Below are 17,580 nucleotides of genomic sequence, written 5' to 3' on the forward strand. Positions count from 1 at the left end.
CTGTGGAGACCACAAAAGGAAGGATAAAGGAAGGCCCTCCCCCTCAATTTACATTCATTTAGATCAGCTGGAGAACTACGGTTTTCAAATCCTAAGCTTTATATGTGTTTCCTTGAAGAGCGAGTAGTAACTCTTCCCCCTTTTAAAGCCTCAGGTCGTTCTTCAACTATTCTTTTTATGTTGTATAACCCTCAGGGGTTCATATCCGACTTTCATATTTAATGTACTTTAATTCAGCCTTGTAATGATCTGTGTACGCGTTCATGAGCTCATCTTCCCCTTAGGACTTGCCCAGGTAGCAGAGACTAAATTGACATTCTTTACTACTTCCTGGCAAATGCAAGTCTGACTTCATGAATACCTTTATTTCTGCACTTGTGTCCAAAAGTTTCGGAGAGAGTGTGATTAACTGATTAAATAAATAAAACAAGGTCATCTGGGTGGATCCTTTTATAACACCATGACTGTACTAAACTGGCAACACACATATCCTGGCTTTTCTGCTTTACTTGCTCCCCCTCCTTTTTTAGTCCTGTGAATGATTCTTTGAAATCTCAAAAGGTTTGTATCACTTTCTCATAGCGTGAATTATGCCCTTACCTTCACTATATTTTGTGGATGGTTTGTCTACATTATTGGCCCTCAGCCAAATAATACATTTTGCATTTGAAGAGAAAGAATTTTCCCTTGCATTGATCTCTTCTTTTGGTGAGGGAAGTGGGGCTGGAAGGGAGAAGCATGAGTGGGAGAGAAGTAATGCCCCAAACAGAAACCAGTGACCCTTGATACAGTCCTGCCTGCTGCCTTCGAGGAGGTCATGGTCTGGAGGAATTCTTCATTGAAATGATATTGTACACCAATTCCTAGCACCAGCTCTACCATATTCTCCTCCCACACCCACACCCTCACCAGCTGCAATCTCCTCTCTCGTTTACATAATCGTTCTACTCTATAACATAGTCATTTCCTATTAAGATTCTACTACTCTTTATACTCTCTGCCTATAGCGCCTAGCCTGGTCCTAGACTTGTGAAAAATGTTTGCTGAATTGAAATAAATTGCTTGGTCTTGCTCAGGATCATGTAGAAAACATTTATCTCCAATGACATCTTCATCTTGACTGCACACAATTAAGGTATAGTGACCAAAAACAACCTAAAGAAGAGTAGCATGGTTGACTTCAAATTGCAGCATAAGCAATTTTCATTTTTTTTTTTCCTGAAAGAGCTCTATGTTTTTTCCCATTGTTTTCCTAAAAGATGAACCATTCTTAATGTTTGGTGGTGTAGGCCTCAAGGTGCAGACAGGAGTGTTTTTGCGATTTTAAATACTTTCTGCCTAGCATGGATAATAACCAAGGGGAATTAAAATACATGAAGTATGGCAATTCCCTGACGGTCCAGTGGTGAGGACTCCGTGCTTTCAATGCCATGGGCCCGGGGAACTAAGATCCTGCACGCTGCATGCAAGGCAGCCAAAAAAAAAAAAAAAAAAAAAATTAAGTACAACTTTACAAAACATTTACAAAATAAAATGCAGGTTAAACTTGAGTTTGTCTTCAGCCATATCTTTGTAGTACACAAGATTGTAAAAAAATTGGTGAATCATATATGTCTGCATGTTACCCCACATTCAGACCTGGAAAAGTCACAGACTGAGTTGCCTGAATTTTCTCATTTGCTGGGGCCAGGGAGGCAGAGAAGGAGGAGGGGAATGGATTACCCCTCAGTGCTCCTCTGTCCCCTACCCTGTGCCTGTGTTCTCTTCACGTGCAAGCTAAGCTACCAAACCATCACCAGGACACAGAGGAATAGAAGCTCAGGTCCTGTGGGTAGGAGGTCCGTATGTCAGATTGGTTAATGAAGGGAAGCTGGGTATTAGGATTTGAAACAGAAGATCAAAAGATTCCATTATATCTGGGTCTTGTTTTAAATAATCACAGTTAGATTTTTAACCTCTTGGTGTCGACTGACTTACCTTTATTTCTTCCCTGTCACCTAGGCCTTCACACATGTTTGAATAATGAATTTTAAAAGTTATAGTGCAATATGCATATATTGAAATGTTATACAGGAAGTCCCCTGCATACAAACCTTCAAATTGCGAACTTTCAAAGATGCAAATGTGCGTTCACATGTCCAATCATGTAAGTACTTGTAAGGTACTTACATGTAAGGTACTTGTTGTGCAGGTCGGATGATATAATATATGTAAATAAAGCACTTAGCACAGTGCCTGGCATTCTCAGTGGATGTCAGCTAAAAACAAACAATGAAACATCAGCTGCTCAGCATCTCTTATCTGTAAAAAGGTAGAAGAGTCAAGAAAAGCCCCTGGAGTACGGGATATCCAATAGATTGTATCCCTCTGATCAAGAGCTGCTGTTCATGCAAATGAGCTATCACCTCACACCAGTCAGAGTGGCCATCATCAAAAAATCTACAAACAATAAATGCTGGAGAGTATGTGGAGAAAAGGGAACCTTCTTGCACTGTTGGTGGGAATGTAAATTGATACAGCCACTATGGAGAACAGTATGGAAGTTCCTTAAAAAACTAAAATTAGAACTACCATATGACCTAGCAATCCCACTACTGGGCATATACCCTGAGAAAACCATAATTCAAAAAGAGTCATGTACCACAATGTTCATTACAGCTCTGTTTGCAATAGCCAGGACATGGAAGCAACCTAAGTGTCCATTGACAGATGAATGGATAAAGAAGATGTGGCACATATATACAATGGAATATTACTCAGTCATAAAAAGAAACTGAGTTATTTGTAGTGAGGTGGATGGACCTAGACTCTGTCATACAGAGTGAAGTAAGTCAGAAAGAGGAAAAGAAATACTGTATGCTAACACATATATATGGAATCTAAAAAAAAAAAAAAAAAAAATGGTCCTGAAGAACCTAGAGGCAGGAATGGGAATAAAGACACAGACCTACTAGAGAATGGACTTGAGGACACAGGGAGGGGTAAGGGTAAGCTGGGACAAAGTGAGAGAGTGGCATGGACATATATACACTACCAAATGTAAAATAGATAGCTAGTGGGAAGCAGCCGCATAGCACAGGTAGATCAGCTCGGTGCTTTGCGACCACCTAGAGGGGTGGGATAGGGAGGGTGGGAGGGAGGGAGACGCAAGAGGGAAGAGATACGGGGATATATGTATATGTATAGCTGATTCACTTTGTTATAAAGCAGAAACTAACACACCATTGTAAAGCAATTATACTCCAATAAAAATGTTAAAAAAATCTGAATAAACAAATCTGCATAAGAGGATAAAAAATAAAACAGTTTTGGTGTAAAAAAAAAGAGCTGCTGTTCACTCTCTGTTCTCTTGTTCTTTTAGATCACCTTCATACCTCCCATCTTTGCCATTGTCAGAGGTTGCCAAAGACATTTCTTCATTCAAGGTGTATTTACTAAAGGCCAACTCTGTGTCAAGTAGTAGCTTTGTGTTGGGGGTATATTTGTGAACACCTCATGGAGAGAGTTGAAAACATAGGTAATAAGACAAACACACAAATCCAGTAACTGTCACTTGTAAGAAGAAAAAACATGAGACTCTCCTTTAGATGTGTCTATAGAGGAAGACCTCTCTGAGGAAGGGAAATTTAAGCTGAAAGGCCAAAGAAAGAGCAGACATGGTTTCCACACATTATGGCCTTTCTCTGAGGTGCTTGTGATAATTGCCAGATTTATCTGTCCTGTAACTTTCCTGTAATTGCTGACTATCACAATTCAGAGATGATCTCAAGAGACATCCAGGACAGACTATTTCCTGCCAAGAATGACCCTAGGGTAATGGTCATAGATGTAACTACAGGGCAGCCACATACACACTTGTGCAGGCTGTTACTACATAAGGACACTGGGCAAGCAGAGTGCCCTGCACAGGGCTGCATTCACCTGCCTTTTAGGGAGGGGTGCCTTTTCCACTTAAAGCCAGAATGAGTCAGTGGCCCTGTGCAGCCTCAGAATGAAAGCACACTCAAAAGTGAAAGGTTTTTCAAAAGCAGGATGGCACTAGGGACTCAAGGTACCATCCCAGAACGTCCCAACTGAATTCCTATGTATAGGTGACAAAGAGGACCCATATTACTATAGACTTGCACCATGATTTATAACCCACTTTTCAGAGGAAGCATGTTTTTCCTCCTCTTGGCATCAGAGGGATCAGAGTCCGTGCTGGCTTTCTAGCTGAGTGGAGCACCGGGTGCCGTGGCAGCCTGGGGAACGGTAGCTTGGGCCCCTGTTGCCTATGTCCCCACACAACCCACTTCTTCCTCAGTGGGGCAGTGTCGGTCCCCAGAGCTGTGACTAATGGCCTCCCTCTCAGGCTCTCAGAACAGAGCAGTTCTTTTTGGATTTGGAATAATTCTCCTTCATACCAGAGCAGAATCTTTCTTCCTGACTACCTAAAAAAACAAGCCACAAAGAATCCCTTTTGGGTTGTAGTAACCTGTGGGAGTAATAAAGAAGAAATAGTGAGGGGGAAAGTGTAGGAGACCATGAGCTAAATACAAGAGAATGTCCAGTTAATGTTTGCATACTCACAGCAGTATCTAGTTAAACTATCTCAGGGAGGTAGAGGAAAGTTTTTACAAAGAATTGTGTTAAATTAGTTTCAACAGGTTTAACCAAAAAAAAAAGAAAAACCCACACATAGTATTCTCTTGACTAGCTTTCTTACATATTAAAACTTAAAATTATGCAGATGAATTCTCAGGCTAAGACATGTTTTGGCCTAATTAACAATACCTCAGACTAGCAAGCAGGGCTCTATGATTTTAAAGATAGCACTTATACTCAAGGCAAGAACTAACAAAACTGGACAGACTTGATTTCTATCAAGGTTTCCTTGTAGGGAGTCAAAAAAGAAAAAGAAGAAAAAGGTATTAGTCTCTCAGAGAATTGAAATGACAGAAAGTCAAGCTGGACATTAATAATGCACAAATTTTACGTGGATTAATTTAGATGCATTAATTTAGAAAAATATAACTCTCTCGCCACTTTTGGAGACTACACAAACTTTAACTCTAGTTAATAGGCTTCACAATGACAAAGCAGTTACAATTCCAATCCAGAAATCGTGGCTTTCTGGCATCTAGTATATCTACAGTGATTTCAAGGATGTTGTAAAAGTCTCAAAATAAAATTAATGTTGATTGGCCTGAATTTTGAAAAGAAATAAATATGAAATATAACTTTTGGGGGGAATGGTGAGGCTACTCTAAAAAGACTGATCATCTTGATTGCAAGTACTACAAGTTTTATTCCTGGACCACAAACATGACTAATATCTCGTTTAAAAGGGTCAGGCAAAGAAAGAAAAGCTTTGTAAAGAGAGAGTACAATAAAAAATTTGCAATCAGGACTTCCCATGTGGTGCAGTGGTTAAGAATCCGCCTGCCAAATGCAGGGTACACAGGTTCGAGCCCTGGTCCAGGAAGATCCCACATGCCGCGGAACAACTAAGTCCTTGCGCCACAACTACTAAGCCTGCGCTCTAGAGCCCGTGAGCCACAACTACTGAAGCCCACATGCCTAGAGCCCGTGCTCCGCAACAAGAGAAGCCACTGCAGTGAGAAGCCCGTGCACTGCAACAAGACTGGCCCCCACTCGCCGCAACTAGAGAAAGCCCGCACGCAGCAACGAAGACCCAACACAGCCAAAAAAAATAATAATTAATTAATTAATTTTAAAAAAATTTGCAATCTCTAAAGAATGTACTTATGATATAAAAATTTCAGTGCCATCAACTCCCTTCCTTCTGCCACCCCCCCACCATCCTCAGCAGTCCAGCTTGAAATCAAATATGTGCTGACTCTCCTTAAATATATTTAATGTCTTTTCTTCTGGATGTTTCCTTTCAGAACATTATTGAAAGGTATTTTACATCTAGAAGGAAATGATCAGCAATCTCTTGAAGTTTAAATAACCAGGGATATGCAGTAAACCCTGCAGTGATAGATTTAGAAATGACATAAAAGGGAGAAAATGAGATCTGAATGGCCTTTCAACTTACTGCTCATATGAGATTGTTTGGATGCCATTGAGATTGAGGCACTAGTTAAGATTTGAGATTATTCTGCAGCCAGCCCCATATTTAGAATTCTGAGTGGAGGATAAAAATAATAATTATAGTCATGATATAGATCATGTATTCACTTGTTTATTCATTCATACAACAAATATGTTTAGAGAACCGACAGTTCTAGGCACTTGGGATGCAGTAGTAAACAAAATCAGTGCTATCACCACCTTGACCTAATTGACACATATAGAGCACTCCACCTAGAAAGAGCAGAACTCACAGGTTTTTTTTTCACTGTATGTGGAACATTCAAGAAAATACATCAGATTTGGGCCTAAAATAAATCTCAATAAATTTAAAAGAATTGAAAATTAAAAACATATGACTCTGACTATAATGGAAGGAAATAAGAATCAATTTTCTAGATACATGGAAAATCCTCAAATATCTGGATTAAGCAATGTACTTCTAAATAACACATGGTAAAAAGAAAATACTTTGAAGTGAGTAAAAATAAAAACACAACACAGCAAAATTTATGTGATGCAGCTAAAGCAGTGTTTGGTGAGAAATTTACAATGCTATATGTTTATACAGAAGAGAAGAAAGATCTAAAGCTTTCACATTAAGCAATCAAATTAAGAATTAAGGGGGCTTCCCTGGTGGCGCAGTGGTTGAGAGTCCGCCTGCCGATGCAGGGGACACGGGTTCGTGCCCCGGTCCGGGAAGATCCCACATGCCGCGGAGCGGCTGGGCCAGTGAGCCATGGCCGCTGAGCCTGCGCGTCCGGAGCCTGTGCTCCGCAAAGGGAGAGGCCACAACAGTGAGAGGCCCGCATACCGCAAAAAAAAAAAAAAAAAGAATTAAGGAGAAGGCCACATTAAACCAAGGTACACAGAAGGAAGAGAAAAGATAAAAGTAGAAATCAGGGAATCAGCAAATGGACAACAGAAACAGAAAAATCAATGAATCCAAAGATCTTTTCAGATAAAGTAAACATCATTATTCATTAGGGAAATGCATATTAAAATCACATAAATTACCACTATAATGACTCAAGTGAAAAAGATTGCTAATTCCAAGTTTTGGTAATTATGTAGAATAACCACAACTCTTATATATTGTTAGGGGGATGCAAAATGGTAGAGTCACTTTGGAAAATTGAAGTTCCTTAAAAAGTTAAACATACATTTATTTACCATATGACCCAGTAATCTCACTCACAGGTATCTATCCAAGGGAAACAAAAACTTGTATCCACGAAAAGACTTGTATGGGAATGTTTGTAGAAACTTCTTTGTAATAGCCCCAAATCGAAAACAATCCAAATGCCCATCAACTGGTAAACTGATAAGCAAACTGTGGTAGACCCATCCAGTGGAAAACCATTTCACCAAAGGGATAAACTACTGATACATGTAACGATAAAAAGGAACAAGCTACTGGATGTGGACAAATCTCAAAAGCATTAAACTGAGTGAAGGAAGCCGGAGTCAATAGCATAATGCAATATAATTCTATTTATACAAAATTCTAAAAAGGCAGACTGTAGTGACAGGGAGATGAGTGGCCCTTCAGGGGCTGGGGGAGGGAGTAGGAAAAGAGGATTTACTGCAGAGGGCCAGGAAGGAAGTCTTTGGGGTGATGAAAGTGTTCTCTGTGTCGATTTTGGTAGTGGTTACAGGGCTTTATACATTTATCAGAACTCTTCTAAATATACACTTAAAATTATTGGATTTTATTGTATGTATTTTGTACTTCAATAAAGCTGTAAAAAATAGAAACTGTAAGAATGACATGAAAAATCCAGTCTAATCAATGGTACATTTTTTTTTCAATATATTGCTAAATGGATTTCTGACACTAGGAAAATCTATCAAACCCTATCTCTTCTTTTGAAAGAGGATGTTTGAAAACATCAGGATATTCATATTTTAAATTGAAGTAACACAATTACTAAGTAAAGTGGGAAAAGCAAACAAAAAATGAAAAATGAGGAAAAAATGACTTTGTTATAAAGCATTTAAGACAGTAAAAAGAGAAAAATAAACAAAGAGAAAGGATATTGTTCAAAGTCAGAAAGTAAGAACTGTTTATTTCTAGAAAGAAAAAGCTTTATCTCTTGATCGGGGGCACAAGTAGAAAAGTCAAACCAGATGGACAGGGCTCTGTGGGCAGCCTTAGTGTCGAGTTTGTGGCCGCCAAGTAGTGTAGGCCATTTCCAGAAATTAAGTTGTATATTGTATGAATATATTATCTAGAGATCTGATATTAATTAAATCTTGGATTTTACAACAAGCCTTATTATACTCAGAGCAGACTTCCTGCTTCTGCAGAACACACTGCAGCCACCATATTCATATTCAAATGACTTTGTTTCTTCCACTTCAGGACTAGGGACGTGTCCCTGTTTTTGGCAATTAGACCTGCAACTCTCTAAGGAATGAAGATTCCCCGCAGATTCACAATTATCCTAACTTGCCTGGTGCCACATTACTGCTGCCTGGCACTCCCCCGCTGATCTGCTGGATCAGTTCTGCTACTCACATCTGATGAAGCCACAGGCTGCTGTGAAAGGAAACAGAGGAAATCTAAAAGCCAGTGTATTGACTGAAGAGGTTTCATTTTCTCCTTAAAACTAGGAATCCTTTTAACCTAAATTCACTGTACCAGAACTTTCCCCTCCATTTCTTAAACTCATTAAAGGAAGGCACGATGTGCGAAATGATTTTTTTTCACACCGAACAATTTTGGAGGCTGCTCATGCCTGAAGTACCTGCTGTCCTAAATACTTAAGGGCAAAAGATTCTGAGAAGGTATGACCTTGAAAAGCATCCTTTATGTCTAAAGAAAATGAGTCCATTCTTGAAAATTCTGGAGAGCATGCACAGAAATAAGTAATCCTGATGTCACAAAGCCTTTCTCCTAGCAGTTTGTGAGGATTCTGAGAACCTTTGGCAGCTTGTGGGGAATGCCATAGAGATGAGGGTTGAGCCCTTATCTGTACCTGAGTCCAGTAGGACTGAGCAGCCCACTGCACTGATGGGCAACGAATTCGAAAGAGGAAAGGCGTCCCAGGGGCGGAGCCAAATGTGGGCTGTACGAGGCAGTTCAAGCTCGACTTCCGGGAGCCTCATCTCACACAAGTACCGTGACGCCGATGCTGAGACCAGCTCCACTGCTATCCAGGTTGCTGCCCTGAGAATGCTCTCCCGAGGCTATAGGGCCAAGGCATCCAGTGTTTTGGGTATATTGCCTCGGTTAAATAGTTCTCATTCAACTGAGGTCTTGTGACTCATTTGTGTGAGATGTGTCTCAACAAATGTGCTGTTCACAAGTCCTAAAACTGGCATAAATGTACTGAGATTTATTTAAAATATACATGAGTGGATTGATAACTTTCCATATACTCTCTTGTATTCTATAAGCCTGAGTGTGAAACAAGTGTTTGCAAGAGTCAGATCCTGGGATTATGTATCACCTTGAGCACACAATACATGAACATCACCCAGTATGTGCATGGGCGGGAAAACTGAGAAGCACTCCAATAAGGCAATGATACAATTGTTTATCCAGTTGTTCTGTTTTCTTTTTTAGAAGATTGGCTAAGACCCAAGAAAAAGTACTACAGTCTCCAGACTTTAGAGTTAGACAGGAGACTTGGCTAAAAGAGAATCACAAATCACAACTAGCTTTTTAATTCAAAAGAATATCTTTCTTCAAGCTGGTTATCTGTCCAGAAAGCTTTTCTTATGGCTTCTTCAGCTAATCAAAGATGAATGAAGTCTCAGAAGACATATATCTAAATGCTTCCTTTCTTTTGTCATTTTTCCAGCACAATCAATGTGACAATTCGACAAATAAGGTCAGAGTTTGAACTTGCACACACTGATCATTAATTCCTCAGAAAGAAAATCGCTGATCAAGTGGGAGTGTCTCCACCGTTTCCACGGGGTTGAAACTAGGGCATTTTGGTTTCTGATATGAAAAAGGAAACCTAACAGCAAATAGCATTGTAAAGTTTTTCATTTCCTTTGGAAGAGATTACTTAGAAGTGTAACAATATCTCTTGTATTCTCTTTGTGTATCTTATCTTCTTGGTTACCATTGAGAAATCTGGTCTCTGCACTTTCAGGCTTCTTTAGCAGGACAAGTAACTCTTATCAGAACAGCTCTCATTAGTGGAGTATATTAATATAATTTGATTGATGTTTTATGGTTAGATAACCCAGGCTGCAACTTGGCAGTGGTAAAGATCATGACTTAGATTAAGGGTTCACTAAGATTTTCTGAAAGGACCAGATAGTGAATATTGTAGGCTTTGTGGGCCATATGGTCTCTGTGGCACCTACTGAACTCTGCCCTTATGGCAAGAAAGTAGCCCCAGACAATGCGTAAGTGAAGGAATGTGGCTGTATTCGAATAAAAACTTTACGCCTGAAATTTGAATTTCATATAACTTTCACATATCATGAAATATTCTTTTGATTTTTTTAACCATGGAAAAATATAAAAACCATTCTAAGCCTGTGGACTGTAGAACAACAGGTGGTGGGACCTGATTCAGCATTTGGGGAGTAGATTGTTGACCTCTGACTTAAAGTCACACTAAGCCACACTCCACCTTGTGACTGCTATAAAAGGACAAATCACAAGGCCCCAAACCAAGTGTAAATAATTAAATAATAATTTAGGGCTACTGGCACATTGCACTGTTTAGATTTGTCCTCAGGTTTCCCCAAGAGACTGACTGCTTGAATGGTGACTTCTCAAATTTTTCCCAAAAGTATTAACAGTGAGAATCACAGGGCAGGTGTGGGAAGTGCAGGTTGTGCAAAGCTGTCCAGCCTCAAAATGGAAATTTGTTTCTAGTTCTGTCTTAAATGTTGTTGTGAATTTGGCATTCTATCCCATAATCTGTTTTACCCTAAATTTTCTAGTAAAGCTAACGTTCCAGAAAGGCAATGCTGGTTTGTACAGAGCCCTGTTCCTCCAAGGATATGGTACTTGAATCTGAGAAACCAAAGAGGCAGGCTTCGATACTACCATACTCAAAAAATTAAATAAAAATTTAGTTGTAGAATTCCATATAGTTAAATAGCTTCACCAGGAATAATTGTTCTGAAAATACACTGCTGCAAAGAGAATCTGTTTCATTTATGATTTTCTGTGAAAAGGGGAAAAGCTGAATAAAGTTATTAATACATAAGAGCAACGATTTCAGAATGAAAAGAATATAGGATAAAATCCACTGAAATGGAATCTTCCATAAGTAACACCAAGATGACAACAGAGAAGCTAAAAGCAGAACACAATTCCTCTTATATCTTTGATTTATAAGAATGTGTATATTTAAATTACCAAGTGCCTCGAGCTATTTTTGACTTTCAGATTCTTTCTTTTAGTCCTACTACCTGGTGTGAATCTTATCTTCTCCTCTGCTCCCCCTCTCACCCCACCAAACTTTTAGCAAGATTTAGCAAGACTTTTATAGCAAGATATTTCTGTTGTTTTCTCCCAAGGCACCGACTGTCTCAAAAGTCCAAACCAAAATCCGAAATCAGTTTCAATCCACTTCTAAAAGATTTTTCTCTAACTCTTTTAATGCACGCACTTGATATCCTCTTTTAAGTATGTAGCCCAAAATTGTACCCTGAAGCTGACAATAGTCTTATACCCTGGTGAGTTACCATGACAACCCTCAAATTAGCTTCTGGAAAACAGAAACAAGAGTTTCATCCTATATACTTTATTACACAGCTCCCTCCTGCACTTTGAGTCCTAACAGGAGGAAGATCAGGGCTAATTCTTCTGCCTCAGTTTCCTTCTTTGAAAAGATGAGATTGGGGAAAGAGGCTACATTTCCCTTGAAATGATTGTAGTCAAGTAAAGAAACCCTGCCAAAATCCTGGCATCAGCATTTTGCTTTGGATGGTAGTTTCGATTTGGCTTTTCAGTTTTTCATACCTTTTCCTTTTTTTAACATGATGGGTATGGTTACAAGTCTAGAGTCATGTTTTACAACATGGAGCACCCCACCTCACAGCTTTACAAATGCCACCAATGACACACTTTGGGACGTTGCTATTTCACCTTGAGAAGACCTTGGAATCTGACTAGGTACAGCAGCTCCAAGTTTCGGTTTTATTTGTATACAAACCAGATTTTTAGTCAAAAGCAATACAATGCACTTCTCCCATCCCCCCAGACTCCAAATCTTCATTTAGCACATCTAGAAATGTCTGGTAACTAAGAAATCAAAGCATTTGGCCAAAAAGATGTTAAGCCAGAAACAGTTAATTTCTGGGCCAGGGTTCATGTTTAATTTATTATAAGAAAAAGCTGCCTCAATATAATAAAGGCGATATATGACAAACCCACAGCAAACATCATTCTCAATGGTGAAAAACTGAAAGCATTTCCTCTAAGATCAGGAACAAGACAAGGATGTCCACTCTCGCTACCATTATTCAACATAGTTTTGGAAGTCCTAGCCACAGTGATCAGAGAAGAAAAAGAAATAAAAGGAATACAAATCGGAAAAGAAGACATAAAACTGTCACTGTTTGCCGATGACATGATACTATACATAGATAATCCTAAAGGTGCCACCAGAAAACTACTAATCAATGAATGTGGTAAAGTTGCAGGATACAAAATGAATGCACAGAAATCTCTTGATTCATATACACTAAAAACAAAAGATCAGAAAGAGAAATTAAGGAAACAATCCCATTTACCATTTCAACAAAAAGAATAAAATACCTAGGAATAAACCTACCTAAGGAGGTAAAAGATCTGTACTCAGAAAACTATAAGACACTGATGAAAGAAATCAAAGATGAACACAAACAGATGGAGAGATATACCATGTTCTTGGATTGGAACAATCAATATTGAAAATGACTATAATACTTGAAGCAATCTACAGATTCAGTGCAATCTCTATCTACCAATGGCATTTTTTACAGAACTAGAGCAAAAAACCTTAAAATTTGTATGGAGATACAAAAGACCCCGAATTGCCAAAGCAAACTTGAGGGAAAAAAATGGAGCTGGAGGAATCAGACTCCTTGACTTCAGACTATACTACGAAGCTACAGTAATCAAGACAATATGGTACTGGCACAAAAGTAGAAATATAGATCAATGGAGCAGGATAGAAAGCCCAGAGATAAACCAACCTATGCACCTATGGTCAACTAATCTATGACAAAGCAGGCAAGGATATACAATGGAGAAAAGACAGTCTCTTCAATAAGTGGTACTGGGAAAACTGGACAGCTACATGTAAAAGAATGAAATTAGAACACCCCCACCATACACAAAAATAATCTCAAAATGGATTAAAGACCTAAATGTAAGACCGGACACTATAAAACTCTCAGAGGAAAGCATAGGAAGAACACTCTTTGCCATAAATCACAGCAAGATCCTTTTTGACCCACCTCCTAGAGTAATGGAAATAAAAACAGAAATAAACAAATGGGACTTAATAAAACTTAAAAGCTTTTGCACAGAAAACTATAAACAAGATGAAAAGACAACCCTCAGAATGGGAGAAGATATTTGCAAACGAATCAATGGACAAAGGATTAATCTCCAAAATATATAAACAGCTCATGCAGCTCAATATCAAAAAAACAAACAACCCAATCAATAAATGGGCAGAAGATCTAAATAGACATTTCTCCAAAGACATACAGATTGCCAAGAGGCACATGAAAAGCTACTCAACATCACTAATTATTGGAGAAATGCAAATCAAAACTACAATGAGGTATCACCGCACACTGGTTAGAATGGGCATCATCAGAAAATCTACAAACAACAAATGCTGGAGAGGGTGTGGAGAAAAGGGAACCCTCCTGCACTGTTGGTGGGAATGTAAACTGATACAGCCACTATGGAAAACACTATGAAGGTTCCTTAAAAAACTAAAAATAGAATTACCATATGACACAGCTATCCCACTACTGGGCATATACCCAGAGAAAACCATAATTCAAAAAGACACATGCACCCCAATGTTCATTGCAGCACTATTTACAATAGCCAGGTCATGGAAGCAACCTAAATGCCCATCGACAGATGAATGGATAAAGCAGATGTGGTACATATATACAATGGAGTATTACTCAGCCATAAAAAGGAACAAAATTGGGTCATTTGTAGAGATGTGGATGGACCTAGAGACTGTCATACAGAGTGAAGTAAGTCAGAAAGAGAAAAACAGATATAGTATATTAATGCATATATGTGCAATCTAGAAAAATGGTACAGATGAACCGGTGTGCAAGGCAGAAATTGAGACACAGATGTAGAGAACAAACTTATGGACACCAAGGGGGGAAGGGGGGTGGGTTGAATTGGGATATTGAGATTGACATATATACACTAATATGTATAAAATAGATAACTAATAAGAACCTGCTGTATAAAAAATAAATAAATTAAATTAAATTTTAAAAAAAAACATGAAATGCTAACCTTGGCTCTCTTGGAAGGCTTTTAGAGTCAGGTACTAAATACTACAAGACCTGAAAAATATTTCATTTCAGAGCTCTATAGAGGTGTTTAAAATTTAGGAATTTAAACAGTGAATTCGTAGACAGTGAATTTAGGAATTCAATACATCCTGGTCTGCTCAAGTATTGCAGTAATCAGGGACCTGCTGACAAGTGGCCTGAACATTTCTGTCCATGTTGTCCTTCAGGCTCTGTATCCATTGAGGCCTGTGCCTCTGGCTCATCTCTCACACACCTGCCCTTCAGTCCTTGAAACCTCAATAATTTGAGTTTCACGAGCAAACAGTGGGCTATTTTCTTATTGATGGGTACTGCTTCTCCTACCTGAGGCTCGCTTAGGGGAAATTCTGTGACAAACAGCTTTATTTCTCAATTCTATTTCCTGAAACCTGAACATTTCAATGTTAGCCATTGAGAACTGAAAAGTACTCCTGTTTATGGTAATTTAAAAAGAGGAAAAAGGGGTTTGGGAATTGAAAACTGAGCTGAAGAGGATGCACATTAGCAAAAAGAAAGAAAACCTAAGAGGCAGAAGAAATTCCAGGCCTCTGAGGAGTGTTTTGATGGTGTCCTGAAAGAGGCAATTGAGACTTGAATGAAATAATCAGCGTGAAGCTACAAGAAGAGAGTTTAAGACTAGATCACCATAGGGTTTAGAGAGGATTAAGAAATAGGTACTTGGCTATATGGAGTAGGTTAAATAAGGACAATCTAGAACTTAAAATTTTTTTAATTCTTAAAATTATTGTATGACAAAGCTACTTGAGGATTGGGATCAAGGACCAAAGATACACCACCACCAGCTGGAAAACAAAACTCAAGATTCATATTATTTAGAACAAGACAACCCCATTGAATCTCAGTAGAATTGAGACCTTGAACAGTTTTGAGCACACTGTAAGGTACAGTAAGAAAAATTAACCCTACAAATATCCATTATCATTTGATGTGTCACAGATATTAGGTTTATTTAGTCTGCTCACGTCATTGCTTTGTTCTGTGGATGGCAGAATAATCCTCAGGGCTTCTGTAAGGCTCTGCCTGACCTCTATTTCCTGAACACTATTTCTCCTTAAGGTTTTAACCTTCTAAATCATGTATTTTCTAAGAGAGAAGTTTTCAAAAATCTAAGCTTGAGATGAGCCTCCTACATTAGGGAGATGAGGATGTTTCAAGTTGAAAGAGGGTTTGCATCCACAGAGCTAATTCACACTTCAGGCCTTCCAAGAGCCTGGAGTCAGAGCTTCCATCCCAGGGAGCAAACGCCTCCTGTACACTTCGTAGTTGGCAATGACCCGAAATGCTTATTGATGTATCTGGGCCTGTAAGTAATTTTCTTTTATCTTTAAAATTGTACCCTTGGCACAGCTAATCTTAAGGTGCAACATAGTAAAAAAAAAAAAAAAAATCTGAAGAGCGCAAAGCAATTCCAGCAGAAAATATATATAAGGCAGGAATTGAAAAACTGTCACACATCTTCTAAATTCAATATTGGTTCCGAGGAAACACAAATACCTTATCTTAGTTTTTTTATTATACGATTTTTGTTTGTATTATCTTTGATTCTTCCACTTTTAAAGTCAGCATTATAAAAATTCACATGCTTTGTAAATGTCTTAATGCGCATATTTTACATTATATGGAAATTTATCTACATTTATTTCCATCGTCTATTGTCTTTCCAAACTTTACACTCACTTACTATTCCATTTCATCATTTCATAAGTGTTTGGCAAATCGAATCAGACCTTCTAATTGACTGGCTTAGAACAAGAAACTTTTTTTAGTGTTCAGTTTTGTCCCTTGGTTTTCTGAATATATTCCCTTATCACATCATTCAAGTATTTTGGGATTAATGATCAATTCAAAGAGAAAAGGTCATGCTAGCAGTACATCTTTTTCATTACAATTTTAAGTATCTCACTGATTTAACAATTTACTGATCAGCCTGAAAATCTTTGCTGATCAAATTGCTTATTTTTTGACTAAATTACACACAAGCCTCAGTCTATTTATCAGGCTCTTAACTGAAGGATTGTGGTGTGTTTACTGTGCAAATTACCATGATGTTATGAACAATCAGCATACATATGCACCACTATCTATGGATTCAAAATTATTTATTGCATAGTAGGAATTAAAAAGATTTCTTTTGCGGTTTCCTTTTTCCTGATTTGAAAAGTTTATCAGGTGAAGAGATTCAGAACATGCCATCCCAAAATATGCCACTTTGGCATGTTGATTATTTTGAGCTGAAAGCACTTGAGAAACAGCAGATGCATGAAGACTGTTGTACCTCCCCCTTTCTACCTAAAAGCAGATCATAAAATTTCCAATGAGAAAGGAGCCTTCCCTGGATCAAGAAGAGAACATTCTTATCACCAGACTGGGAGTTATGGCTGAAATGGACATGTACAAGCTTCATATAATTTCTAGTCACTGTCCCACAGCGTACTGCCTCTAGCCCAAGCCGCTTTGTCTTCTTACATCCCCACGATTTATCATCCTTTGTGTAAAAATGTATATAAGCTTTGCAGCCTGATGGCTTCTTTAGGTCTTCATTTTCCATCTGAAGACTCCCATGTTCATGTTAAAAAAAAATTAAATAAATGTGGATGTTTTTCTCCTGTTAATCTGTTTTATGTCACTTTAATTCTTAGGCCAGTCACAGAACTAAGAAGGTAAAAGAAGTTTTCCTCCCAGACCCAGCAAAGTTCACACACACACACACACACACTCACACACGAATTCTTCTGCACTTTTGCACAACACATTATATGATGTTGCCTGATATCTGTGTCATATATCCAATATTCTACACCACCCTGGAATCTCTAGACTCTCAGAATTGAAAGAAATCTTTAAAGGATCAAATTGAGACAGGAGGGAGGGAGGCAGGGCAAAACCTTGAAAAGAATGACATAGTTGTTGAGGACGCAACAAAAACTGATTAGAATCGATTAGGCCCAAGATGGCAGAAGATCTGACTTCCAGTAGACCTTG

Source organism: Grampus griseus (assembly GCF_964374135.1).
Source record: "Grampus griseus genome assembly, chromosome: 7".
Taxonomy (NCBI): domain Eukaryota; kingdom Metazoa; phylum Chordata; class Mammalia; order Artiodactyla; family Delphinidae; genus Grampus; species Grampus griseus.